This window comes from Panthera uncia, chromosome C2 (assembly GCF_023721935.1).
Source record: "Panthera uncia isolate 11264 chromosome C2, Puncia_PCG_1.0, whole genome shotgun sequence".
Taxonomy (NCBI): domain Eukaryota; kingdom Metazoa; phylum Chordata; class Mammalia; order Carnivora; family Felidae; genus Panthera; species Panthera uncia.
Genome location: NC_064810.1, coordinates 77043214 through 77070124, shown reverse-complemented (window position 1 = coordinate 77070124; position 26911 = coordinate 77043214). Strand labels below are relative to the sequence as shown.

The following is a 26911-nucleotide window of genomic DNA, read 5'->3' as shown; positions in this document are numbered from 1 at the left end:
ACACACATTGTTGCTTTCAGTCGTGCAGGATGAACTTTACACAAATAAACACATATGTAAATATGTAAATATTAATAATGAGTTGTTCTATGTGTTTGGAAGAAAAAGAACATGGTGCCCTGAGGCAAAACGATGCAGAAGAGAGGGAGTATTTATTTGCATATGTGGAGTCAGGGAAAGCTTCTCTGGAAGTGATGTTATGAAGATACACAGGATTTAGGCAGAGAGTAGCAATGGAAAAATGGGTGTGTGAGGGCCCTGCAGGAGGAATGAAAGAGCTTTGCCAATCTCTACGATCAGAATGGACTGCCCTATCTCTTCTGTGCTCACAGAGCCCTTGGCACCTCAGTGACCACATGCATTGGCACCTGCTCTGGATTAGAGAGAATTACACGGTTTTATGTCCTCCACTAGACTGAGGATTCTGCTTGGGTAAGGACTGTGTGTTACTCATTTCATTCAACAAGTCATTGATCCAAAAAGTATCTCTGTACACCTAGTATGTAGGTACCAGAGGCAGAGGTCAGTACCAGATATACAGTGGTAAGCAAGGTATCTCGTGCCTCCTACAGAGATCCAGTCTATGCATCTCCAAGATTTGTCATTGTACTAATCACACAGTAGGGAATCAGGGAAAATGTGGAATTGAGTACCCAGGAATATGTACTTGTGTGACAACAAGATGAGCTTGACTTCCCGTTGAAACACTTTCTACAAATGCCCCAGTCTCTACCTCTCTAGGTCATTGTGGAGACCAAGGCATCTCTAACTAAACATCTTGCAGAGATGAGAGGACACACCCCATTCTCCATGCCAGTCCTCTGGACGCTTGGGCACAAACCATCCTCCTTTGAGAGCAGACTCTGCCAGTTTTGAGTCGTTTGACCGTGTTCTTGTCTGAGCTAATTTTGTAAGTCAAATTGCTTAAGAGTGAATATGAAATCTTTGACTGAAGCCCAAATATATAAATACCCATCACATTTCCTTCCTCCCCAATTTTGCAATCATCCAAAAAAGCTGTTCATGTTGTCCAGCGTAATTAGTTATTTATACATCCTCATGTGGTCCATTGTTCAGAATTAAATTGTCTGGTATACAGAATTTCTCTTGCAAGGCTTGTTTTGCCATTTTACTGCTTTTTGGAAGCTGTTTGTAAATATGTCCTTGTGGAACCCTTTGGGATACTTCTGGGCAGATCCAGAATTGGTGGCGGGGGGGTGGGAGGTAGGGGTGGAATAAGCTGGTGCATGTAAGCAAATATGCCCTCTGAGGTCTCACACTGTCCCCTGACTTCAAACATGAAAATTACCAAGAATTATCCATCCTTTCCTTGAAGACCCAAGAGAATTAGAATGAACACAAAAATAGCCACAGAGAGGTAGATGTGGAAATCATCTTGGAGATCTAGTCACTAGCTTCTAGTGACTCCATTTTGCCCAAGAGGAAGCTAGTTCCCAGAAAGAAGAAGTGAAAGAGACAGGCCCATAGACTCTTGTGGGTTAGTGTCAGAGCCATGCCCAAACCCTCATCAGCTGACTCCCATGCTCTTTCTACTAAACCATTAAGTATGCCAGTGCACAGTGCTTTGTTTCTGGGCATTTCTGGGCTTGTTACGCTTTGCACCTGAACTAGATGGCTCCAGACTGCTTGCTTTGGGCCCTTGAGTCTATATTTTATAGCTGTTTTGTCTCCACCCAAATGGTTTGGCAGCCAGCTATTACTGATGAGTGTTGCCCATCGTGAAGCAATTCTGCTTTCTCTCCTGTCATGTTATGGTCAGAGACTCCAGATGGTCTAACAGTTTTATGTAAAATGAGACCTTTTTCTGAGTGAGGGTCTGAAGGTCTCTGCTCCATGAGAGACATCCATAAGGTTTATGACCTGGGATATGGTCTATCTTGGTGAATGTTCTATGCGCCCTTGAAAAGAATGTGTATTCTGCTCTTGGGCAGATTATTCTATAAATGTCAGTTCGATCCAGGGGTTGATGGAGTTGCTCTGTTCTTTATCCTTGCTGGGTTTCCATCCATAAATGTTATGTGTGAAATTTATAACATTAGCTTTGATTGTTCAGAAGTCATTTAGATTTTCTTTCCATATGAGAGTATAAGATCCTAATTCTTATCTTAAAATGGGACTTTCTGTCCAGCCAGTTTAGGAGTTCATAGTTGAGCATTTATGGAATGGTTGGCCAGATGGTAGATGTGAAGAATCTTGAAATCTTCCTCCTAACATGCATATATGGACTGTCAGTATGTAAATCTACCACAATGGTCTTACATGAGTTCTTATTGGGGCGAGACCTGTTATACCTGAGAAATATCACATCAGAACTTTGAAATAGCTGACATCATATCTTTAAAAACTCATTATCTTCCTATGTTATTACTCATAAAATTCCCAGATTTTCTACAATCACAATTAATTAGCTTTAAATATGGATTTATTTTTATATAATTAATTTTTAAATATATATTTGTTTTATTTTAAATTATTAAATATGTAATCATACAGAAAAGATATAACAGATGTCATGTACTCACCATCAGAAAACAGAGGCTAACATTTTGCCATATTTCTTTTTCCTCCAAAGAAATTAAATGTAACGCACATAGTTGAAGCTCCCACCTTCCACTTCCCTCTTCCTCCTGCCTTCCCTCCCCTTTATTGTCTACAGAGGAAAATACTATGTTGACTTCGGTGAATATAATTCCCATGAATGTTTTGGTGCTTTCACTCTAAGCAAATGTATCTACAATTTATGGCCAGGAGAATTGCAGGGTTATTTCTTTTTAAGTCACAGGAGAAAAAAAGACTCGTCTGTCATATTCAGAAGAGCTAGGTAGATTTTAATCTCTATTCTTTTCAACTGGATTTTGCTTTAATCCTGGTTTTTATTCTCTTTTTTCTGGTGATCTTCCTACTCAGCTTTATTTCCTCCTAGCTAAAGTCTTGCTTGGCTTTTGCCAGAAAGGGTAGGTTGGACTCCTGTGATTTGGCCTTTCCAAAGCTGTGGTCTCTCTGCCTCAGGCATTGCCCACTCTAAATCCTTGTACTCCGGCTCCTAGTTTGGCAAATCTGTCAGGCTCCTGTACCCGGATAGCTTGTTGCCTTATGCTCCCCTAGCCTATGAGTGGATGTAGCTACTGTCACCAGACCTGAGCTGTCTGCTCAACATTCCAGCATCAACAGGCAAGTTTAGTTCTTATCCTGCCTTACCTGTTCTGCTTAGATTTCCCATGTTTGGAACACAACGCTTTGGAAGGACACATCAGGGGAAAGATAAGCCTGGGAAGGTAGAGGCTGTTGTGTATGGGGATGATGATTGATAATAGCTACCGTTCTTGAGTATATAACTGAAATTGTAAGACCTGTGTTATAGCAAGTCTTCAGAATGTAGTGTTCAAAATAATAAGAGCTGCTGTTTATAGGGCACCTGCTGTATGTCAATTGCTGAGCTAGGTACGTTTTATCTCATTTATTCTTAAATTTTATAGATGAGACAGCTGAGAAATACAGAAACAGTATGCTAAAGTGGAAAATTATGGGATTTAGAATATGACAGACTTGGGTTCAAACTCTGGGTCTACAACTGTCTTGGACCAGTTTCTTACCTTTTCTGAGCTTAGCATAAAATAGGTGCTTGCAATGATGGCTAATGTTACTACTGTACAAGATGTGGCTTCTTGCCTAAGGTTATAGAGTTAGTATATAGTAGAAGGGGGATTCAAACCCAGGTCTGCTTCTCTCAAAGATACCCTCTTTTCAGGGAGACAGAAATGTTAGATGTTCCAATAAGAACATTACTCCATTAAAGGTGTCATGGGGCTTGGAAAGGGCACTAAACTTGAAATTAGAAGTCTTGGGTCCTGTACTCCATTACAAATGGGCTGGGAGACCTTGGACAACTCATTTCCTGTCTCTTTTCCCTTGGTTTTCTAATTTATAACACAAGCGGGGGAGGGGGGGATTAAATTCCCTCTAGGTTCTGTTTGTTCTATCTCCAACATTCTGTGCCTGTGATCAAGAAGCACAGGACCAAATGGTCTACTCAACAGAGATGAAGAAAGGCAATGGCACTGATATTTTCAAGATGGGTAGGATAGGAGGGTAGGCAAAGCTTCTATCAACTCTCTACTCACTCCAAATCCTTAACAACGGAAACCAGTTGGATTTCTTTTCTGCTCCCCAACTTGATCTGGGAAGAGACCCGGATCATGGAGGGTTTTAGAAGACAAGACCAGTTCCCCACACTCAAGCTTTCTTGGGTAACTCATTTTCTTCTCTCTTCCTTCTTTTTCTTTTCTTTTTTCCTTTTTTTAGGTGGAGAGAACTACAAATAGAAGATGGCTAATTAAGGTGACTAAATAAGAGATGGAGGGCTACATGTGGAGTTTTCTTTCTACCCCAGGTTTCTTTTTTTACCTTTCTTCCCAGTCCTTTCTGGTTTTATTTTCTAAAAATACCTGAGGGATCATGAAACAAGTTCTGCACTCCTGTGTAGTAAATTGGAAACTCTTGTCACCCTGGGGCGGTCTGTTGGCTGAAGTTAAAGGTAGGAAAAACTTCCTTAGAGACCCCTTTGGCCACTTCTAGGCCACTCTGTTGGTCCATTTGGCTTTAGGTTCAAGGAGGCATTCATTTGCTCAGTGAGTCTTTATTGAGCTCTTACTATGTGCAGTCACCCCGGCAGGCTCTAGGGGCAAGTCAGGAAGGAAAGACTCCCATTCCCATTTCTCTTAGCGCTTATGTGTCAATGTAAAGAACAGAACACAACGGTAAATATGCAATGATGAAATCTGAGAGGTGCTGTTAAGGAGCTGTGAAAACCCCCGGTTTCTGCCTCTGCAGTTCTGGTCCTGCAGAAACACTCCTCCCCTGTGTCTCTACTCTACTACATAAGATTTTGCAGTCTGACCATGAATCCATCATCCCCAAACTATCCCCAGCACATCTGCCCTCTATGTCATCAGTGAGAAGCACAGGGCCCCTGGGGCTCCCTGGGACCCCCCTGCCTGGCCTCCTAGCTTACCTCCTGGGAGTGCTGGCATGGGTGCCGTTCTCCAACACTCCCTTTCCGGGATCTTGCTGATCCTTTTACCAGGAAGGTCTCACCTCTTGTCTAAATCCTACTCATTCTCCCAGGCTCTGTTCATGCTCCTTTATCCTTGCTGTACTTTTTCTTGAGCTTCTCTCCACACCTCGGGGTTTCTGCCTCTCCTTTTCTGATGCCTCCTGGCATGAGGTTTATTAGCCAAGCAGAGCACCCATCATCCTCTGCCTGGTGTTCTATAGTTATTCGTATATCTAGCCCAGGCTTTACCTACCTATCCACACCTTGAAGGCATGGATATTATTATCTCTGTATCTCAAACAGGACCAGGCACAGTTAATACACAACGATATTTGTTGAACCAATGCCCCAATATTACAGTGAATAATAAAACATGCCCTATATAGTTTTATAAAGAATGTTCATATATTGTCTATGGTAATCCTCAGAACAACCCTGTGTAGGAGAAACTATCATAATCCCATTCTACAGATGACGAAATCAATTACTTACTGAGCGCTGGCCCTCTGCAATGCATTATGGTAAGAACTTTGCACACATTATACCATTCCATTCTCATTTAATTCCAGTAAAAACAATAGTCATCTGTACTGAGCACTTACTCTGTGCCAGGCACTAATTTCAGCACTCTACACCTGTTAGTTCATTTAACTCACCCAACACTATAAGATAGGTATGCTTGGTATTTTCACCTTGTACATGAGAAAACTGAGGATGTGGAGGTTAAAAAACATGCCCAAGTGCCATAGCTGAATTTGGATTCCGAACTACATAGTGACCATAGAGAAAACCATTCACATATGAGCATTTCTCTTCTCTCCCGGCTCAGCACTGCCAACACCACTCAGTACTCACCACTCAGTAACTCTGTGAGGTATAATTATGCCCATTTTACGGATGAGAAAACAGAGACCCAGATTGATTAAGCAACTTGCCAGTATTGTACAACTGATCGGGAGAGAGCCTCGTCTTGTAGCTGCAAAGTGTAGATCCCAACCACTCATCTGTACTGTCAGAGAGATGTGATGGTGGCCAGTCTAGGTAGATACACATTTCCTCAGCCATGTGAAAGTTTTATGATTCTTCAATATTTCTGCATGTCTGCTATCCTCAGTGCATTGGGCTGCACCCTGGGGATGTTGGGTCAGGTGGGGACTTATGAAGACTAAGATACACTCCTTGCTTGAAAGAAGCAAATAAAAAACAATTAAAATATCCTTCACATCCATTCCTTCTCTCCCCCCCCCCCCAGTACTTGATGCCCCTTTATCAATATGCCTTGGTGTATATCTTAAAGGGACAGGGGAGAAATAGGTAAAGAGTTCAGTCCAGGGTGTTCAGCAAAGGTGAGGAGAATATAGATAGGTTCAGCAGGTGACTAGGATTGGCCTCGTTATTTGAAGTCCAGGGATGTGCAGGGCTTGGAGAATTCTGGCCCCAAAGATGGCAACTGTTCATGCCCCGTTGTATACTGTAGTTTAGAATGGAGGGAGCCTATGGGGAGAGAAGGCCAGCAGCCAGGTTGGAGAGAACCAGGCCTCAGGGCAACCTCTCTCTATGAGGAGGTGGATCCCGGCCCCCCCTTGCAGACCACAGACTGAGAACCCGGCACAGTACAGAATGGAGGTAGGAGTCCTGGGTTTGGGTCTCAAACTGGCTACTCAGAAGCAGATGACTGTGAGACAGTCACTTCCCTCCTCCAAGCCCTCAGTAAACTGAGTGTAAGACTTTTTACTGTGCTTCTGTGGCCGGGGTTGGGTGCTGATGTTCATGAGAGCACGTGGCTGAGTGCTAGGTGCATGTGAGATGCTGAGGAAGAAGAAAAGTCCTGGTTTTGCCTCCTCTGGCGTGCCTCATGACAGGATTATGCTGATGGAGGGCACGTCAGATTGACTCACACATAACGGACAGGAAAATGGGCAAGGTTTGCACCTTACCCACTCTCCAGGCCTGGAACTTAAGCCTACCGATGAGAACCAGCTGGCATTACCCCGCTTCTGTGTGGCAGTGGGGTCGGGCGGGGGCGGGGTGGGACGGGGAGCCGAACCAGGCTTGGGAAGGGGATGCTCATATACGCCGAGGATCCGTGCCTGAAAATGAATATCACTGAAGTGAAACCCGCTCCAGGTTCCCACCTGGTAAGGCAAAAGGGCTGTCAGGAGACCAGGCTCGGTCTCAGCTGGGCACTGACTCACCATGTGCGCGGGGCACACCCCTGCTTCTCTCCCAGCCTCAACTTCTCCATCTGTAAAACAAGATACTACTTCCCAACAGCTTGAAAAGGCGTGGGGTTCTTCTCACCCACGGGGAGGTTTCTAAAGATGGGGTGAAAGAGATTAGGAAACTCCACCCCATCTCTGTCCGGATCGCCAGATCCAGGGCTCTGAAACCAACAGCAGACTCCACCTCCGTGCGGTGGAAGGAGAGAGCTCGAGGATTCGTGTCTGTCGGCGAGAGTGCGTGCGGGACAGAGGGCTTTTAAATGAATCACTTTGTATCTAGCAGGGCAGCACCTGCTCCTCAGCCTCCAAAGGCAGCGCGAGCAAGACGATCATTCACAAGCTGCCGCTTTCCATTCACGTCTATAATTAGAGCACAGGCTGCAGCAGCTCCGGGGCTGCGCGAAGGGCCTTGGGGCGGGGCCGAGTCCCTAGCTCCTCCCCTTTCTCGTCCCCCCTCCCCCGCTCTCCCCGCCCACCCAGAGGCTCTGGCAGCCCCCCATCCCACCCCAGGGTGCGCTCGCTGCAGGATTCCTTCAATTCTTGCCTGGACGCCAGGGCCTCCGTCCCCTCCCTGGGGGATCGCTCTAGTGCAGTAATAAGCACCTTGGCCCTGCATCTCGAGGAGGGCAGCTATATTTAGAGTGGCATCCCCTTGCCCCTCCCTCGCCGCCCCTCCGGCCGCTCGGCCCGCCCGCTCCCCACCGCCCCTCCCAGCCACCTCTCCCTCTTTGTCGCATTACATAGTAATCTGAGATGCATTGGATGAGCTCCAGGGAACAGAATGTACTTGGCAGAGACGCGGGGCTTGATGTCTGCAAAATGTCGGAAACGCAGCCAAGAGCTGCTAACTGGGTCATTAACCTCCAAAAGCTAAGCGAGGACTGTAGGCTCGCTCTGCCTCCCTTCATCTCGCCAATAAAAGTGCCTCAGTGTGAGGGAAAGAAAAAGCCCAAGGTTGGCTGCTTTGATTTCTAGGCACCAAAGGCAGGCCCGGCCCCTCCTCCTGGCCCCAGCTCTTGGGCTGCCCCTGCTGCTTCGTCCCCCAGTACATGTGGCCTTTGAAAGGCCCAGCAACCCCACGGGGCCAGGCTCTCGCGCCCCAGGAGAGACATAACTGGGCAGCCCTTCCCTACCGCAGAGCCTGGGCCCACTTTCTTGGGTCTGGGAGGAAAAAGTGGGAGAGGGTTTCTAGGCCCATCTGGGACCCCACAACCAGATGGAAGGGTTTGCCCTCCCTCTATTCTGATTCTCTCCCTTCTTCCTTCTTCCCTCCCTCCCTCCCTCTGGCTCTGCCTTCTCTGCCACCTTCGCCTCCTTCCCCTCCTCGTCAGCTCCCTTGTCTCCCTTCTGAGAGCAGGCTGTGGGGTTGGTGCATGCGTACATGGCCTGGCTCCAGGAGAGGAGCTCCACGGCTTGCTTGCTGTATGACCTTGGATGAGTCACCCATCTGTCTGCTCCTTAATTCCCTTATATGTCACTTGTTCACAGTAATAACACCTTCCTGACCTCTCTCACAAAATGTGGGGACCACATTGGAAAGTCTCTTACTTCCCAACTGCAAAGCTCTGCTCAGTGTCAGAGATACTCTCCCTGGCTACTTGACCTATCTCTTTCTGAAAGCCCCAAGGTCCCAACTTCCTCTGGACTTGCGTGCACTCCTGGAAATTAGGACTGTAAGTGGTCCCACCACGAATCTCAAAGGTTTGACTATTTACCAGGGGATAGCCCCTAAAATCCACCCCCCCCAAGCTGTCTAGCCCTCAGGATTGCCAAACAGACACTTCCCCCTAATGTCCAAACCCACTTCTCCAGCAGCTGGATGGAGAGAGAAAGTGCTTGGTCCTGAAACCAGAAGAGGTCCTGTAGTTCCTCAATGATGAGACTCCCTTTCTTGTCCGAGGGGAGGACGGTTGGCCCCGTGAGACCAGTAGCAGCTTATGCGATGTGTCTGGGCATCTGGGTAGTCTCAACTGAAGTCCAAGGCCGGGGAAGCTGATCTGTGCAACCCCACCTATGCTTCCTGCTGGTGTCCACAGAGCTAGAACCAAGTCCAAATGGGCATCAGCACCCTTCCTGCCTCATCCCTCCCCGGTCTCACTACACCTCCCTCTACAGCCCCAGATGCAGCCCCTCACCATGCCCCATAGAGGCCCCTGCCACTGGGCCTTGGCTCAGGCTTCTTTTTTTTTTCAAAATCACCTGGAAGTCTCTTTGGCCTTTCATTGCTATACATTCAAATCTTTGGCATCCCCCAAAACCAATTCTCAAATGCCAATTGTCTTCTCTACAGGTGTTACCCTTCTCCTTCAACTCTTCTTGGGACTGTTCCGTAATGTCTCAGTATAAGCAGCTAGCTTCAGGTCATGTCATCTGTGTGCTTATTATGTCCTTCTTATGGGGGGAGATTTCTCCATGGACAGGGACCCATCATTGTTGACCTCAACTCTGAAGGTTAAGGTGACCACATATCCTGCTTTGCCTTTACAGTGTATGCCCATTGCTCTGGTATTATGATTCAGTAGCTCCCTCTCCACCCTTAAGTGCTCTGGTTTGGATGATACATTATAGGGTCACCTTACTGAGGGTTTCTATCCTAGTACCGAGCACATTAGTAGGACTCCGAGAATGTGGAGAGCTGCTCTGCAGAGCCTGTCAGAGCTGTTTCTTGCCCAGGCCCCGGGGGCTCTCAGTTCCCTCCTTTTTCTCCAGTCTAGAAGTTCTCAGGCATTCTTCTTTCTCTTTCCTGGGGAAGAATTTCAGAGACACCCAGTACCATTGTCTTTTCAACCAGCCTTCCCAAGATTTCCCAAATGCACTGACCCCACACGAAGTTGTATACCCCAACTCTTCCCATTCCTCTGAACCCCTGAACAGTAGTAGGGCCAGCACTGGATGCTGGAAGTAGATAGCAAACTCCAGAACTGGTTACGTGGTCTGTGAGACAAAGCCCTTGTTTCTAACCTCCACTGGATTTTAGGCCTCACCCAATTTCTTTCACAGTTCGACTCTTCAAAATTACCTTCAGATAATTATGTAGTTGCCTTAGGAGGGGGGTCACAACCTAGAAAGCTCAGGTCTTCTTTGTTATAAAATAAGTAGTTATGGGCGCCTGGGTGGCTCAGTCGGTTAAGCGTCTGACTTCGGCCCAGGTCATGATCTCGCAGTTCGTGAGTTCGAGACCCTCATCGAGCTCTGTGCTGACTGCTCGGAGCCTGGAGCCTACTTCAGCTTCTGTCTCCATTTCTCTGCCCCTCCCCTGCTCATGCTCTGTCTCTCTGTCTCTTTTTCTCTCAAATATAAAATAAAAAGTAAAAAAGTAAAAAAAAAAAAAAAGTAGTTAACATTCTAGGTACGGCTCAAAGGCTGGGGATAACAAGGTCCTTTGCATCAGGATAATTTTTCTCAAAAGCAAACCTGATGGGGTGAGTTTTGCCTTATTTTTTTAAATATCAAGCATTTGGAAATAACAGCAGGCAAGGTGCCTGGCCCGGTGAATGGAGCACCAGCGTCAGGAAGCCTGGGGCTTCTTTCTACTTCCCCTCTGACTCACTGCTTTCTGGAGGATGAATCATATGCCCTTTCTTGGCATTGGGTCTCACTTCCTTCATCTCCCCTATAAAATGGGCGTATTTGCCATTCCTACCACTCAGGAGGGGGCTGAGGCTTGAAGAGGCCTTGGTAATTATGCAAAAATATTATTAAAAGTAAAAATGTGCTGTAAGTGGTTTTTTTTTTTTTTTACCCTCTGGAGAGGCACACGTGAAGGGTATCCGAGGCCACTTGATGATTTGCTTTCGTTTGGGGAATACTTCAATTCACTGAGAACAGCCTCTCAGAAACTAGAAATGGGGAGGAGGATCAGTCTCAAGACAGGGGTTGAAATGAGTCTGGTCTGAGTAGGAGCAAGAGTCATGTGAGGAGCAGGCCAGCTAGCAATCAGGAAGAGAAACTGGGAGCTGGGATGAAAAAGCAAAAAGGACTATTAGCCGCAGGACTCTGATGCCAGGCTGGGACATTGCAGTCTCCCCCGAGGGCCACGGGAGATGGATGGAAGTGACCGAGCAGGGGCATGGCATTGTCTACATTGTGTTTCGGTGAGACACATCCATTAGATGGAGGGACAGACTCTGCAGCTGGCATCTGTCACATCCCAGTTTGTCCCTAAGCAAGTGGCAGCTCCCTTCCATCTTTGTAAAATAAATGGGTAAAATGACCCCAAGTAGCTCTAACATGCTGTGGTTCTCCGGTAAAGACCACGAAGAACCACCTTGCCTGTATGTGCGTGTATTTGGATGGGGGGAAGGAGTGGGAATGAAGTGACTACTCAATAGACACAAAGCCAAGTCCGGCAGCCTCGTTCTTCAGGGAGGAAGCCTGATCAGTCTCAGCATCTCAGGTCTGAAGGACTCCCTGTATATCCAGAGCCCAAAGACCTTCCTTTGGGCCCCAGCATGGCACATCTGAACTTTAGGGCCTGGTCAGCAACCTCTGTCTAGACTTGTCTACTATCTACTTCCTAGTCCGGCTGAGACACCAGTATCTGAGGAGACCGCACCATGGTTCCTGTTCTTTAAGATGCTTCAGATTTCCCCCTATCCCGTATTAGGTTTCCAGGAAGCCCTATACTATCCAAGACTACCTGTTTTGGGGCCTCAGAACTCTGCCTTAGCAGTACAACTCCACAGTATATGTTTGACATTTACTAAGTTCCATGAAAAGATTGACATGTAGAACGTTCTTTGTTATGAGGGTGCTCTTGGCGTATTGTCTGTTAAAGTATTTAATAGCTCTTATGTATAGGCCCACGTAGAAAATCCCTCAGTGTAGTCATACTGTAAAAAAAAACATTATTTAAAATCGTTTTGGGTTATTCTGGGGTTGCAATAGTGCCTTCAGGTTTCAGGGCGGTTTTAAAAGCACTTATGCTTTTTACTGTAATCTTCCTTAAATATCTTTTCTCAAGTCAGTTTACATAAATAAGTAAATGAATAAGCGAGGGTTCAGTTAGACCTAAGTCAGTGTGTGAAGTTGAGAAATAAACCCACTTACGATTAGTGAACCGACTAAAGCCCTCCTAATTATAATTGAAGCCAAAGGTCCAAATTTCATGGCATCACTCAAACTATTGACTTAGTGCTCCTATGTTTGAGTGGCAGTTTTGTGTGAAATGGTTTGACAGGATTGTGATTATCTGTAGGCAGTGCAAGGACCCAATGATAATTGGAAGAAGAAAATTTAAATAGTACTGGGGGGGGTCATGGGATTAGCAAGTGTGGAGTTTATACAGTGGAAGTTACAACTAGCCTAGGAAGATACCATAATCCAGACTTATTCTACCAATGCCTGTGTTGCCTTGAGATGTCTGTCTTGGTATTATTAAATGATAACGAGAGTGGTTGCACTGTAAGTTTCCTTCCAGTGCTCATGGTCTATTTGCTGAAAAGTCAGAGTCTGCCTGGGTTCAAATTCCACAATCCACCTTGGAGCCCACAAACCAGTGAAAAAACCGATGCCCTCCCACCACATTCCCACTGCCAGTGGTTAAAGGGCAGAAATGACTGGGGAGGGTTGTGGCTAGAACTTTCTAACTCAAGCCATTCTTCCTGACGAAGGGCGTATGTATTCATTGAACAGTGACTGAACAAACAGTTATCCTTAACCTTCCTTATGTGAATTCCCCAAAGAAAAGTTAAATTATAATTCTAAGGTGCTAGCAGCGGATAGACTCAGAATGCAGAATGAGAAATGCATCTGACAGATTGTGTGGTTCACCTCCCTCACTCGATATATGAGGAAACCGAGGCAAAGAAACCTACCCAAGGGACTTGGTCCAAGACACAGAGAAAGGAAGTCTCAGAGCCAGGGCTGGAGCCCAGATCTGCACTGTTCCTTGGCGCTTATGTTTTTGGTAAGAGCTGAAGCTCAGTCTCCAGGTTGCAATGGATAAATCTTTTTCTAGGCAGCCCAGTTGCTAAGCTTTGATTACATCATTCTCGGTCTCAAAACTCTTTCTGGATTTCTGCTCCCCATTCCTACTTCAAAGTTCATTTTGTGTCATTATTGGGCTCTATCCATGCTATGAGCCCCCGCTTTTTAAAAATTTGTGGATTTCCACTCCCGACCCCACCCCCAATTTTTGAATTCCCTTGTAGATGATGAGATATGGAGAGGTAGATAGGTGATCTTGCTTATGCTAGTTTGACTGTCTCTGACACACACCTAACCTGGTTAACCTTTTCCTGATTTCTCAGTTCTCAGCAGCTTTTCAGTGCAATTGCATAGGTGTCACATTTCTTAACTCATTTCTGAACTCATTTCTTATCTCTTGAGGATCAGTTAGTCACTTTTTTCTTGTAGTGGGAAGAGAGGTAGAGCTGGAAAACAGGGTCTTCAGCAGAGTTTAACTGGGCTATGAATAGAATCCTATAAAGCAGCGCAGGAAGGACCAAGGATCTGTCTTGCAGGTCAGCCCAGAAGGCTGTAACACCAAACCAGCCTGGTGGTTGGAGGTGGAGGTTGTCTTCCCAGAGTTTCCCACCACCCTCACCAATTGTACTCCAACAGCGCCCTCTGCTGGATTGGAGCAGGACCCAGCAGTCTCAACCATCTTGGAAGTGGGGCCAACAGGAACTTTAAAAGAATGAAAAGTAAGATTGGGGTTTCCTTGAGAGAAGGGGTCCCCACTCAGGGAAGCTCTGAGTTGCCAGTATTTAAACACAAGCTCAAAATAACGTGGCTCCATTCCATGAGATTCCCTTGCTTTCCACTCAGGGAAGCTCTGAGCTGCCCCTAATAAAACACAACCTCAAAACAAGATGGATCCATACCATGAGGTTCTCTTGCGTCTCCATTTCTCATTCCTTCTATTTCAAGTTCTGTCTTTTGCCTCATCTCGCTGATTAGTATTTGAGGAAAAAATTCACTGTAGTAATTAAACCCAAAAGATCATCTTTGAATAGATGAAAAGAGGGGATTTATGGAGAGGAAAGTGGGCATAAAATATGAATTCTACCTTCTTGATGTCAAATGGCTGGGTTACAAAGAGCAAGTTCTTGCAATAATGATTTCTAATCTCAGCTTGTATTATTCCTTAGGTTAAAGACTTTCATCAGACCCTCACTGCCTGCTAAATTAAGTCTACATTCTTTACCTTAGCATTCAAGGTATATTTGTATATTCACAATGCATTATTTTGTTTGCATTAATTTATCAAGGCTAATAGCATGCTTATTTTAAACAAGAACCTTACCATGATCTAGTTTTTAGAAAATAAAAATGTATTGAAATTTTTAAAAGTATATTTGAATACCAAATTTATACCTTTCACACTGAAATCAGGCTCAACAAATAATTAATCTGCTTTTAATTTTGAACAAGGCAGAAGACCTTGTGTAATTAATTTTTTTTAAACAGAAGCAATAATTGATAGATTCAGTGTTATCTTTAGCATTGATGTTAGTCCTAACATATTTTTTATTGAGAAAACCAGGTGAAACTTATTTGATATAAAAGGTTTTGGGGGCTGATAATCTTTCTAGTGCCACGGAGACAGTGGGAGACACAGTGGTTAGGAGTGTATTTATTGACCAGAGACAGTAATATGGTAACCACTAAAACTGTGCCCCCAAATTAATGACTAAAGCTGGATGGGGCACCTGGGTGGCCCAATCAGTTAAGCATCCGACTCTTGGTATGAGCTCAGGTCATGACCTCACAGTTCGTGGGTTCAAGTCCCACATCAGGCTCTGTGCTGACAGGGCAGAGCCCACTTGGGATTCTCTCTCTCTCTCTCTCTCTCTCCCTCTTTCTGCCCTTCCCCCTTTTCTCAAAATAAATACATAATTTTTTTTTTAAATCCAAGAAAAAGAAAAAAAAAGAAAAAAAGAAAAGAAAACCCTCCTGGATGAAAACTTACAGAGGGCTCTACCCTTTTATAACTCAGATGGTAAAATGAGACCCAGAAAGAAAAACCTCAGCACAGGTTCACAGGCAGTTAGTGAAGGAGCCCAAGTTGAAATCTGGGTCATCTAATTCTTAGTCCGAAGCTCTCACCACTCCTCAACACAACCTTCCCACAAAGGCATGAAAAAGGACTCATAGAAGAGGACCCTAAAGTGCCTTTGGAAACTGTGGCCCAAATTATATTAAAAATTAAAGAGTCCCCTAATCCAGGATCTGTCCCATTTCACTATATCTTTGAGGCTGAGAAATGGGGCATTCAGATCCTTTCCTCTCTCTGAGCCTTCATTCTGTTTACACATGGGTGGACCAGATGTCAGAGAAATAAGAGAAACATTTGCAGCTGTTACAGGGAGAGGGAGGGGTTGGGTGGAACCCATGAGGTTCCCAGGTTTTGATGCAACACATCAGAACACATTTGATTTTTACTGGTGGCTTAGAGTTTACTACCCTCAGCTCCATCTTCAAAGCTGGGAGTTTGCCACTTCATGTTGAAGGCCACACTGAGACATGCTGAGGGTTTCCGGAGCTAACTTCAGCCCATGGCCACAGCAACCCAGGTGACCAAGGCAGCTACTGCTCCATTACGACTTTAGGGGTCCCTTTCTGCTCACCCCCTGAATTCCCTGATGCAAGGTCAGTGTTTCTTCCTATCAGGCAGAGGCCAAGAGGGACACCATGTGAGAGACAGTGCATTCTAGTGAGCAGAATGTGGGCTTTGGGGTTATGTAAGACCTAGTTTTGATCCTGGCCCAGCCATTCACTGGCCATGTGATTTTGAGTGCGTTGCTGCTTAACTCCGAGCCTTATTATCCTTGCTTTTTCTTAAAAGAGGAATAGATACTAATACTTACTTTTCAAAGTGAAAAGGTTTAGGGATATAATGTATTTGGACTTTATGGTGTACAGGAATGTCCAATAAACTGTAGCTATCACTATTTTTTCCTGAGGGTTTTTTTTTTTATCTTCCTGGAGCCTATATGAATGATGTAGCTACTAATTGGTAAGAATCTAGGGGAGAGCATTAGGCCTGTTACCATTATGCTGTTTCCTGAGGCCTCAAAAAAATGTGATGACATTATCAATAATAGTCTACTGTCTGAGTTTAAAGCTCTTCAAAGCTTGTTCCCCCCCCCTCCATTTTATGGGAAAAATTTTTAAATCTATATCAAAGATAACATAATTTTATAACACTTATATACCCACTACTTAGATTCTACCATTAACATTTGACTGAACCTGTTTTATCAATTATCTATCCATTTAACCATTCCTTTATCCATCCATTAATCCACATTTTTATGTATTTCAAAATAATTTGCAGACATCCATACACTTCCCCTTAAATTCTTCAGTATGAATATCATTAGCTAGAGTTCACTATTTGTTTGCTGTTTTTCTTTCCATATATACTCATATACAATGAAATGAAGTCTTAACTATACGTTCGCTGAGTTTTGACAAATGCGTGCATCTGTGAATCCCAACCCCCTGTGAAGATATATAACACATTAGCATCACCCTGTAAAGTTCTGCTACGTCTCCTTCCAGTAAATCCCTGTCTTCCCCACGTAGCGGGAAACTCTATTCTGATTTTTTTCACCATAGATTCATTTTGCCTGTTCTAGAACTTCCATATAAATGGAATAATATAGTATGTACTTGTCTGTATAAGTCTTTTTTCACTCAACATACTATTTTTGATTCTTGTTACCGTATGTATCGGCAGTTTGTTCATTTCCACTAGACAGCTATCTTTAGTGAGTGGCTTTACATACCTCTTTGAGAATGCTGACTTGGTAAAAACAAAAGCTTATGTGTGTATACAAAAAGAAGAAAATCTGGAAAGATCATCAGCAAAGTGTGTATAGCCTTTACCTAAGATATGCAATTGGAGTAAAAGGAAGAAATGGGGAATTTGTTCTTGAAAGTACACACTTTTATAGTGGTTGAATTTCTACACATGTATAGAGATGTTAAAATATAGGCAACACATAAAAGTATTTTAAAAACAAAACAACAACTAAACTAAACTCCGTGTGGGATGGGAAGAGGACTGAAGGTCTCGTGCTACTGAGGCCAAGGAGCCCCAGGCTTCCTCTCTGCCAGAGCTTTCTTCATGCTACTGAATAGACAATCGAGCCTGGAAAAGTAGCGATGATGAGGTCTGGATGAGAAGAATAGTCAGAGAAAACAGAGAAAGTTATAAAATATGGTCAGGGTTTGAAGGGTTCGGGAAAAGGTATAAAGGAAATAATTCTGGAAGTAGACTGACAGACTGGCCCAGCCAGTAGTCCTAGAATCCTACAGCTATAAATCCATAAGAGGTTTCAAAGGATATTATTGTGACTCCTTTGTTTTGAAAAGTGCAAAATGAGGTCCTACTTAAGAAAATGACATGTAATAGATCTTAGAGATCATCAAAGCTCCTTGAGGGCCAGTCCATGTCTGTGTTTCCTTTCAAGGGTACCATGTACTTAAGTGCCATTTATTGGAAGAGTGATTCTAATCCTAGATCTGATTTTACAGATAAGAAAACTGACACATGAACTGACACTTGCTCAGAACAATACATATCTTACCCAAAGGATAATAAGAGTTGTTGATTACTAGTTTCCACTCAGACAACACAATAAGAGATAGATTGAAATTATATTTCAGGGCTCTAGGTTAAATATAAGGAAGACTTTCTTGGAGGAAAGGGTTGTGAAACCTCCATTTCTTAGAAATATCTAAGAATGCAGTACAGTCTCGCATGTTGAAAGACTTTAAATGTGGCACTACTTGCCACGCTAGACCACCTCTTGTTTCCTCCCAGTTAGGGAAAAAAAGAAAGAAAAAAAAAAAACAATCCAAAATTTTGGTTCTTTCTTGCAGGTCTGACCCCTAGTGGTCATCTCTCTGGGTTGGACCTAAGAGAAAAAAGGCCAAGAAAAGGAGGACTACCAGACTTTGTTTTTAAAATTGGAAATGAACCTTGAAATTTCCTAGTTGAATGATCTAATTTCATAAACAAGAAAACTTAGACCAAATGAATAGCAATGATTTCCCAACATCAGTGACTTTGTAGTAAAACTTGTAGTGGAACCCAGCTTTTGTTAGTGTTATAGGTTCAAGCTCCAATTCCTACACCTCTCATTCTTTGACCTTTGGTGACTCTGGAAGCTGGAGCCTGGCTAGATATTTAGGCCTCAAGTATGCTTATGGTCTTGGTCACTAGCCATTAAAAATAAGTTATTTTCTTTAGCTAAAAGAGCATTAAAAAATCATCTGAGCATTGTGTCATGGACAGGTGACCTCAGACAAACTGCTTCTGTCTCTGAGCTTCAGTTTTTAAAATGGGGAAACCATATGATCTCTAAGGGCTTATCCAGCTCAAATACTTAAGGCTTTCAAGCATACTCTGTATTTTGGCTCAGAATTTTTAGCGAAGTGACGGAACTGTTACATTAACATAATACTCCTCGCTTTTATAATAAGGATCCCTAATCTAGGATGGACAGAATCCTGTAGGATCAGGCTTCATGAGAAGAATCATGAGCTCTCTGACATTGCATGTGGTTGCTAATGCATCTGTATATTTTCATGAAGAAAAACCTTCTTATATTTAATCAGAAGGGTCTAGGACCACCTCAAAAGGTGTAAGAACCACTGAGTTATAATACTGGAATGAGGTTTCCAAGAAAGTAAAGGACACAATCTCTGACCCTTAGCTCTAATTACACAGAGCTAGACTAGTGTCCCTTCAGTCCCTTGTTGACATAGAGACAACAGATAAACATGATCTCTGCATTCAGAGTGCAGGCGTTCATTTCACATTCTCTCCTTCTCTTCCAGGTTGAGGAGCAGTTGGTGAATCAGTAGATGTAACTCCCATTTAACTGTCAGAAGCTTTCAGTTCCCTTTGTAAGGATTCCTAGTGATGCCCTAACACACTACTCATGGATGCCAAGCTGCTGTCCAGTGCCCTGGTGCCCATATTTTCCCACTAGTTGAGCTGTATATTTAGCAAAGATTGGTTGATTTCCTCCCTCCCCCCACCAACATGTTTATGCTGGTTGTATTTGTTAATATAATTATATTATTTAAATATTATGCAAACAGATGAAGTATGGATGTGAAAATAAAGAGACCGATTTCAATGAAAACTAAATTAGTTACATTGGAAAGGCTCAAAGGGGATGGGTTACTGGAAAATACTTTAAAATTAGTTCATGGAAGAGGCAACTATAAAAGAATGACACAGATTTAAAATGTAGATGATTAGTTTTAAAGTCTTCTGTTGTTAAAAAAAAACCACAAAGCAGTAAAAGGAAGACGAAAACACACAAAATGGGAAATAGTGGAGGATACATCATGGGAGTGGTTTGGTCAAGAAGGAAATCGGAATTGGGACATGCATGCTGAAAGACTGAACTTTGTTGACTGGCAAATGAGTGTCTTAAGTTAAAATATATGCATTCATATGAATCCCAGGTTTGGCCAATTCTTCTGATTAGCTGACACTGTGGCCATGTTTCTTGAGTATTAAGACCAAAATATCAAAGTGAGGTCCAAAGGAACTGGTCGACTTGTGTCTCCTGAGTGCTAATCTCTTGAGGGTTTGATCTTTTCAAAATTCCCTTGAGATCGCTTTTCATTCCTATTTCTTGTAGGCACTTCTCACGAACCTTTCCCACCTTGACAGTCAGCTTTGCCTTGGAATCAAAACTTCTATTAAATTAATGTTGGTTCCCCTTAGCAAATCAGTCACATTTACTCAAAATCTGGAATCAGATTCACTCTTCAATGCCTTAAGATTTCAACAGTCCAGGGTCACTTGTGGTCACCATCAATATTGCACTCTCCCTTTTCAGAGTACGGGCCACAGACATGAACATAGCTTTGCCTTAGCTTTGCCTTCTGGGCAATATTTTGCCTTAGCTTTGCCTTCTGGACAATGCTTGCTATAGAAACAATGTGACTGATTAAAAAAAAAAAGTGTTGAATGGTGTAATGATATTTATTGCAACGTTATATATAATAGTAAATATACCTGAAACGACTTAAAGTTTAGCAACAGGGTCATTAGTTAATTTGATAGTTGTTGCTGGTTGTTTATGTAATCATGAAAATGATAATTATGAAAAATTTTCGCAGTGATTATTGGGAAAATGTTCAGGACAATAAATTCAGTGAAGAAACAAAAATGCAAAATGAAATGAACCCCATGATTACAAATGTAATAAATGTCTGTATGAAATTGGTAAGCTGGGGAAGATTTGGGGTTTTTATCTTTTTCCACTTTTTCACTTATAAGGGTCTTTCATGATTAGAAAATCCTGCATTATGCAATGATTCACCAGTTTTTATCTTGAGAGGCCTTGTGATGTCTGAGGTTACCATCGAGTTGCCCAGAACCACAGAATTACCCCCAGAGGAGAGAGGATTAGGCAAGAGCTCACTCAATTATACATGGACTGGGTTGGAATGTGCCTTTGAGGTCAGAGTGGTCCCATCCCCTCAATCTCCAAATAAGACTTATCATAGCAGTTACCAGCAGCTTGACCTGAACAAGTCACTCATCCACCATACTTCACTTTTCTCCTCGGCAAAATGCAATAATAAACATGCCCACGGTTTGTTGTTGTGAGGTTTCAATGATATAAATACAGTGCACGGCACAGAGTAAGCTCTCAATAAATGTTAGTTATTAATATCACCAGAGTTAGTGGTTGAGCCAGGGGCCAAATTCAGGTTTCCCAACTTCCTCACTGGGGCTATTTCTATCATACCACATCACAGAACTCATTCCATAGAACTTAATCCAGGCCGGGATCCTTTGCTCTGCTGAGTGCTGGGCAGGAAAAAGGCTGTTCTGCTAACACAGAAGCTACTATGACTATGCATGACTCTTGCCTATCAGGCGACCAGGAGCTTACACTGTAGTCGGAACCATGTATGAAAACTGTCAGCAGCATCATAAGATGCTAGTACCTTCCAAAGTGAAAATACGTCTTCAGTAAGACAGAACTGAGTTCAAGTCTATAACTGTTTAAGGTCTCCTTGACTTCTTGATCTGCACTTGCTTTCAGGCAAGATGGGGATTCATGGGGGGTAATCCTTCCTGTGGATACGTGATGGGAGCCGCCATATGTGAAAACACTTCATAAAGTATAAAGTGGAATATAGTTCAAAGTAGTGATTTTGTTTTCTAAAATTATTTTTATTTTAAAAACTTAAGGACACTTATATATGTTCTGTGTGCCAGGCGTTATTCCAAGGACTTCACAAGCATCAATTAATTGAATAGACTCTTCACAGCAGTCCTGTACAGTAGGGACTATTACCCTAGCTTTTACTCAGGGAGGCACAAGGAATTTAAGGAACTTATCCTACATCACGGAGCTAGTAAGTGGTGGTGCGGAGGTGTGAACTTAGGAATCTGTAGTTTGGCTACAGAGTCCATGCACAGCTCTCGTGTTGCTCTGTTATCACTGAAAGTGCCTCAGCCCCAAAGCAGAAGAAACATAGGTTCTGGAATCTGTCCTCCCTTTTTACAACGTTTAATTCCGTAGTCCAGTCCAATGCAGTGCAATCCAGTACAACCCCTTCCCATCCAGTCCAATCCTGCCTGGCTTAAACTCAGTTAACTGAACTCAGTTGAACTTAACTCAATTCAACTCAGGAAATACTCTTTTGAATATTTAGTTTGGGCGGGCAATCATTGCACACAGCAGCATGAGAACTAACCTAGAGGATGGGACCCAAGAAACCTGGGTTTAGATGGCAAGGGGTAAGTCACATGTAAAATGATGGTAAAATATAGAGTGAGTAAGGCAGTTGCAGGAAAGAATATCAAATCTAGAACTGTGAAGGTCATGATAAAGGTACTTTATCAAGTGTCTCCTCTCCACTGCTCATTGAATAAAAAGTGGCCCAGCCATCAGGGCAGATAGGGGCCTTTTGGCAAGAAGGTTGCAAAAGAGATACTCTAAACCCCTAAAAAGTAAGTGGTCTTCAACTATGTTTATATCTTCAACACTGGGACCATTGCTCTCTGTCTGACATGTTCCTGACAAGTGGCCACAGCCTTTGGCTGCCGTTTTAAGCTGAGATGAGTCATTTCAGTGGCTTGGTGTGTGTGATTTCTTGTTCTGCCTCTCTCAGCATTCCAAGGGAAACCTACGTATTGGTGCATTTGCTATCTTTCAACCATTAAAGAGATTATCTATATGAAGCAACTGATACAGTGTCTGGCCCACAGTTGAGGTTCATAAGGTGGCAAATACTGTCATCATTAGCCCAAATCTTTATAATCTGACCACTTTTCCGTAGTTCCCTCTGAGAGACAAGTTAGAATGACCTCAGAGGCCTGACTCTATGACAATCATTTGTCTCTTCCAGAGCGTTCTATTTTTCTGTTCCAAGATGAAGAGTGGGACAAACCAGGCTACGCATCTCAGATCATGCTCGTACTTGTCCTGTGGTCCCACTACACAGAATATGAGTATTCCCCATGGGTAAACTGTTCCCTTACACAACACTTTTGACATTACACAATTAAAACGGCTTACATATTAAAATTTGAGGCAATGTGAAAGTACCTCATAATTAACTGCTGTCTATTTAACCAGACAGTTCTAGCAAGTTAATTTGATGTCTGTTACGAGACTTAATAATTGTCAGTGATTTTTAAAAACAATTTACTGGTATAATCATTAACTACCCCTAGATTATCTTGTCAAATTGATAATTAAATGCCTCAAAAATTCATTACAGAGTCAGTGTATTAATAGGAATGTAATTAAGTAATGTTTGCTTATGTAATCTAGAGTTTATTACCTGTACACTTATTTATCTTTTCTACACTTATTAAATCTTTCTAGGGGCCTTTTCAGAATCAATAGAAAAACCAAGAGTCAATAAATGTCTTATTGGATCCAAATGAGGCACTTAATTGAGAGACTGTGAAATAAATATGGATTCTCCATGTCTGTGGAGAGGAAGACGAGATTATTCCTATTTTACAGCAGGATTATCAGTTGGGGACATAGAACACTATTTATTCCTTCTTCCATTCCTTCCTGTGTCTTTTCTTTCCCTCCTGTTCACCTTCCGTCTCTTTCCCTTTATTCTTTCTTCATCCTTCCCCCCCCCTTTCCTTTTGTCAAACACGTAAGTGCCTGCTATGTGCCGGTCGTTGTGTGAGACCCTGAGACTAGATAAGGTCTGATTTGAGTCTAATGTAGCAAAGAAAAAAGACCTATAAAAAATTACAAGGCAACATGTTTAATGCTACCCTAGAGCTGTGTACAAAGTGCTAAGGGAGCACAGAGGAAGGAACAACTGACTGTTTTGGTAGTCAGGGAAGACTTCTCAGAGGAGGTGGCATTCGAGCTTGCCAAATTTCGCAGGGAGAAAGAGTTGGAGAGAGGCATTCCAGGCACATATGTGCAAAGAAGTGGGGCCAGGGAGGAACATGGGCCACTCAGCGACTAGATGGAAAGGGCTGACTTTTAAACTGTAGAGTATCATGATCAGAGCTATGTTTTTCAAAGGATATCTTTGGAGGACAGAGTCTTCAGGATATGCATTCAAACCGCAGTCTGGTTGGCCTGTCCTTTCCACAGCCTCTCATCCTGGTGATGATCATCATATGCCCAGGGGCTTATGGGTTACATTGGCTTTTGCTCTGTTGGCACTGTAAAGATAGTCATACGTTTCAGATTACATATTCAAAGCTTGAGCTTCATAAGTAATATCACAACATATTTCAACCCGGGCCTTCCCCAACCAGGAATCCACAGTTCAGTTTGCTTATTCTCAGAAACTCTCCCATAGACCCAGAACCAAGAATGTTTGGTTGAAGGGAAGGGGCCTTAACTTCCAATTGACAGTTTTCAAACTTCTACATAGACGTGAACCTTCTTATCCCTCATCACCATTGAGGCATACAAGAGTCAGTTGTAATAATTTTTGTCCTTGACCAAGTGTCAATGACTATAAAAGTAAGTCCTTGCATGTTTCCTTTGGCTGTATGGCCGGGTACCTTTTAGTGAAGTGGGAAACATGGGAGAGAGAGGGAAAATGAAAATAAAAACACCTATTCTGGTATTTAAAACTATATTGCTTATACACAACAAGTGAAAAAACATGTTCAGAGTCTCTGAAGACTTTTTCGTGATGCTTGGAAATCATTTTCATATGTTAAGCTCAGGCTCATGGGAGAACCTGCTTGGAGGGCTCTCGTTGCCCTAGGAAATAAGTACAGTGCATTTCTGATACCCATATGCCCTGCATGTGCCGGGCCTCCTGAAGTGATATGTACTGTGACCCGCAGTGTTTCAAAATGACCAAAATGATCACATTAGATCATGACATTAGACAAGGTCAGAGAGGATCCACGTCAATGGCTAATTAGTCCTGAGAGTCTCTAAACTTTGAGCCTAGAAGTGTTTAGAATTAAGTGACAAAAGATACTCTATAAATACAAAGTAGCTTACTTTTAAATGTGTATATATTCATATATGAACATATGAATATATGTGTGTGTGTGTGTGTGTGTGTGTGTGTGTATACACACACATATGAAAGAAGAACTTCAAAATCCTCCTCTGAGATCTCTTATGACACATCTGCAGGTTTGACCAAAGAGGTAATTCAGTTTGTCAAAGCTTCTGGGCCAAGATAGGAAGATGATGTTGTCTCAAGGCCAGACATTCGTGAAACCTGGACCTCAGTCTGATGACCTGGTTTGAAGTCCCTGGTCTGCCGCTGCTAAATGGATGCCTTAGGACCAATGGCCTCTCTTTGGGCCTCATTTCCTCAGTTTCCACTTAGCCACTGCTAAGTGGATGACTCAGGACCAGCAGCCTTCTCTCTTCGGGCCTCAGTTTCCTCAGTTCTGGGAAGAATTGTCCCAGGCCCACCCATCTCACATTACTCTTGGGAGGATCAAATGAGATCATGAGTGTAAAATACCTTGTAAACAGGTCACAAAATCCTGCAGAATCACGAGGGGTAGTATTATGATGAGATCGAAAAGGCTATAAATATTTCAGAGAAAAATACTCAGTATTCAAAGCACATGGTTGGGCTTAGGTGCCCTCCATGCATCCCATCCTGACTCTGGGCACTGATCAACAGATTCACAGAGTTCTGTTCTCTGGGAGGGGCTGCTCTTCCCAGGTACTCCCCTGTGGAGGCAGGTATTGCCACTCCTTATTGACCTGTCTTCAACCTCATTTAGCCTGTGAGCTCTGGGCATGTGGAGACCCTGCCCACCATGACAGTCTGGCACAGTGGCAAATGCACAGGATTTAGGGACAAGTAACCTAGGTCAGTCCTTCTTCTGGCCATGGCTTTGCCGTTGACCCGTTGTGTGACTTGGGGCAAATTACTGAACCTCTTCAAGTCTTAATGTCCTCGTCTGTGACATGAAGATAATAAATATTACCTTAGTGACATTACAAAGATTCAATGAGTTAGTACATGTCAAATGCCTGATTTAAAACCTGCAACATAGAGAGTGCTCAAGGAACACTGGGTAGTCGCTATGATTATTTTTGCCATTGTTCTTCCTTTACATCTCCAGTGCCCAGAATAATGTCCAACATGTAATAGGTATTCATTAAATAGGTAGTGAAAGAATAAAAAAGAAAGTCCCTATCTCAGCAGATGGGTATACTGAGATTGGAGAAACATAAATTCAGAAAAAAGATGGAAAAGGGTTGAGTTTTGTGGGCTGAGGAATTCAAACTTTGAGCTTGTTTCCACCTTTTATCAACACTGGTAAAAGAGCATTTCTATTTGTGCTGGAAATGTATAGTATCGGCATAGCATTTTAGAGTTTACAAACAATTTTTAAGACCAGTGTCCTATTAGATTTCCACACCAGCACTGTGGGGAAGGTATTGTTATATTACCCACTTCACTGATAAGAACATTGAGGTTTAGGGAGGGGAAGTGTCTTGCCCAGCCATCACACATCTGATAAGTGGAACTGCTGAAATCAGGTCTTCTGGCTCATTGTTCTTTTCTCCCTCTGGACAGAGACCCAAGGCTGATCCACCCAGGACTGGGTTTCTGATGGTAACCATGAATAGTATTATACAGAAGTGCCTGGTTTTTCTCCTTTCGTGCTACAACAAAAATTAGTGGGAAAGCCCCTAGATTTCGTGTAGTGATACATTAAGAATCTTTCACCTGTCAGTTTAACTATCAACGCTTGTGAAGCTTATTAGTTCAGTTTGTACTTTGGTTTTGAATCCCAGTTTCCTTGGCTGTGAAATGTGCTTCACCATCATTGTGGTGGGTTTTCCCCTAGGAGAGCCGATCTGTTGCAACTAGTCCCTGCTCTGGAAATGGAAACCAGAAGCCCTGGAGGTCTTTCAACCCGGGTCACTTAGGCAAAGCAGCCCGAGAAGTATAATTACACCATTACTCAACTTCATAGATCCTCCAGATTGCCCGAAGAGAAAAGCACGTCTTTTGATAAATCCGAACCCTCTGATAATTTCCTTTAAGGGATTACGAGCTGATTGCAAAACCAGCATGGCTCCCCACTGCCTCACCTTCTCTCTAGTCCCACTCTCTGATATCTCTCTGCCACATTGATGCTTTTGACAACCTTTCCTCCAACATTTCCTGAGACCCAGCATTACTCTGGTTCTTC

At 43.2% G+C, this 26911-nt stretch overlaps 1 long non-coding RNA gene across 1 annotated transcript in view; it reads right to left on the bottom strand.

The window, feature by feature from the left end:
- Nucleotides 1-23548: 23548 nt before the first annotated feature.
- Nucleotides 23549-26911, bottom strand: part of LOC125921092 (uncharacterized) — a 41279-nt gene continuing 37916 nt past the window's right edge. Inside the window, exon 3 of the long non-coding RNA XR_007457296.1 lies at nucleotides 23549-23938. This is a non-coding gene — a long non-coding RNA (uncharacterized LOC125921092). The remainder of the gene's footprint in view (nucleotides 23939-26911) is intronic.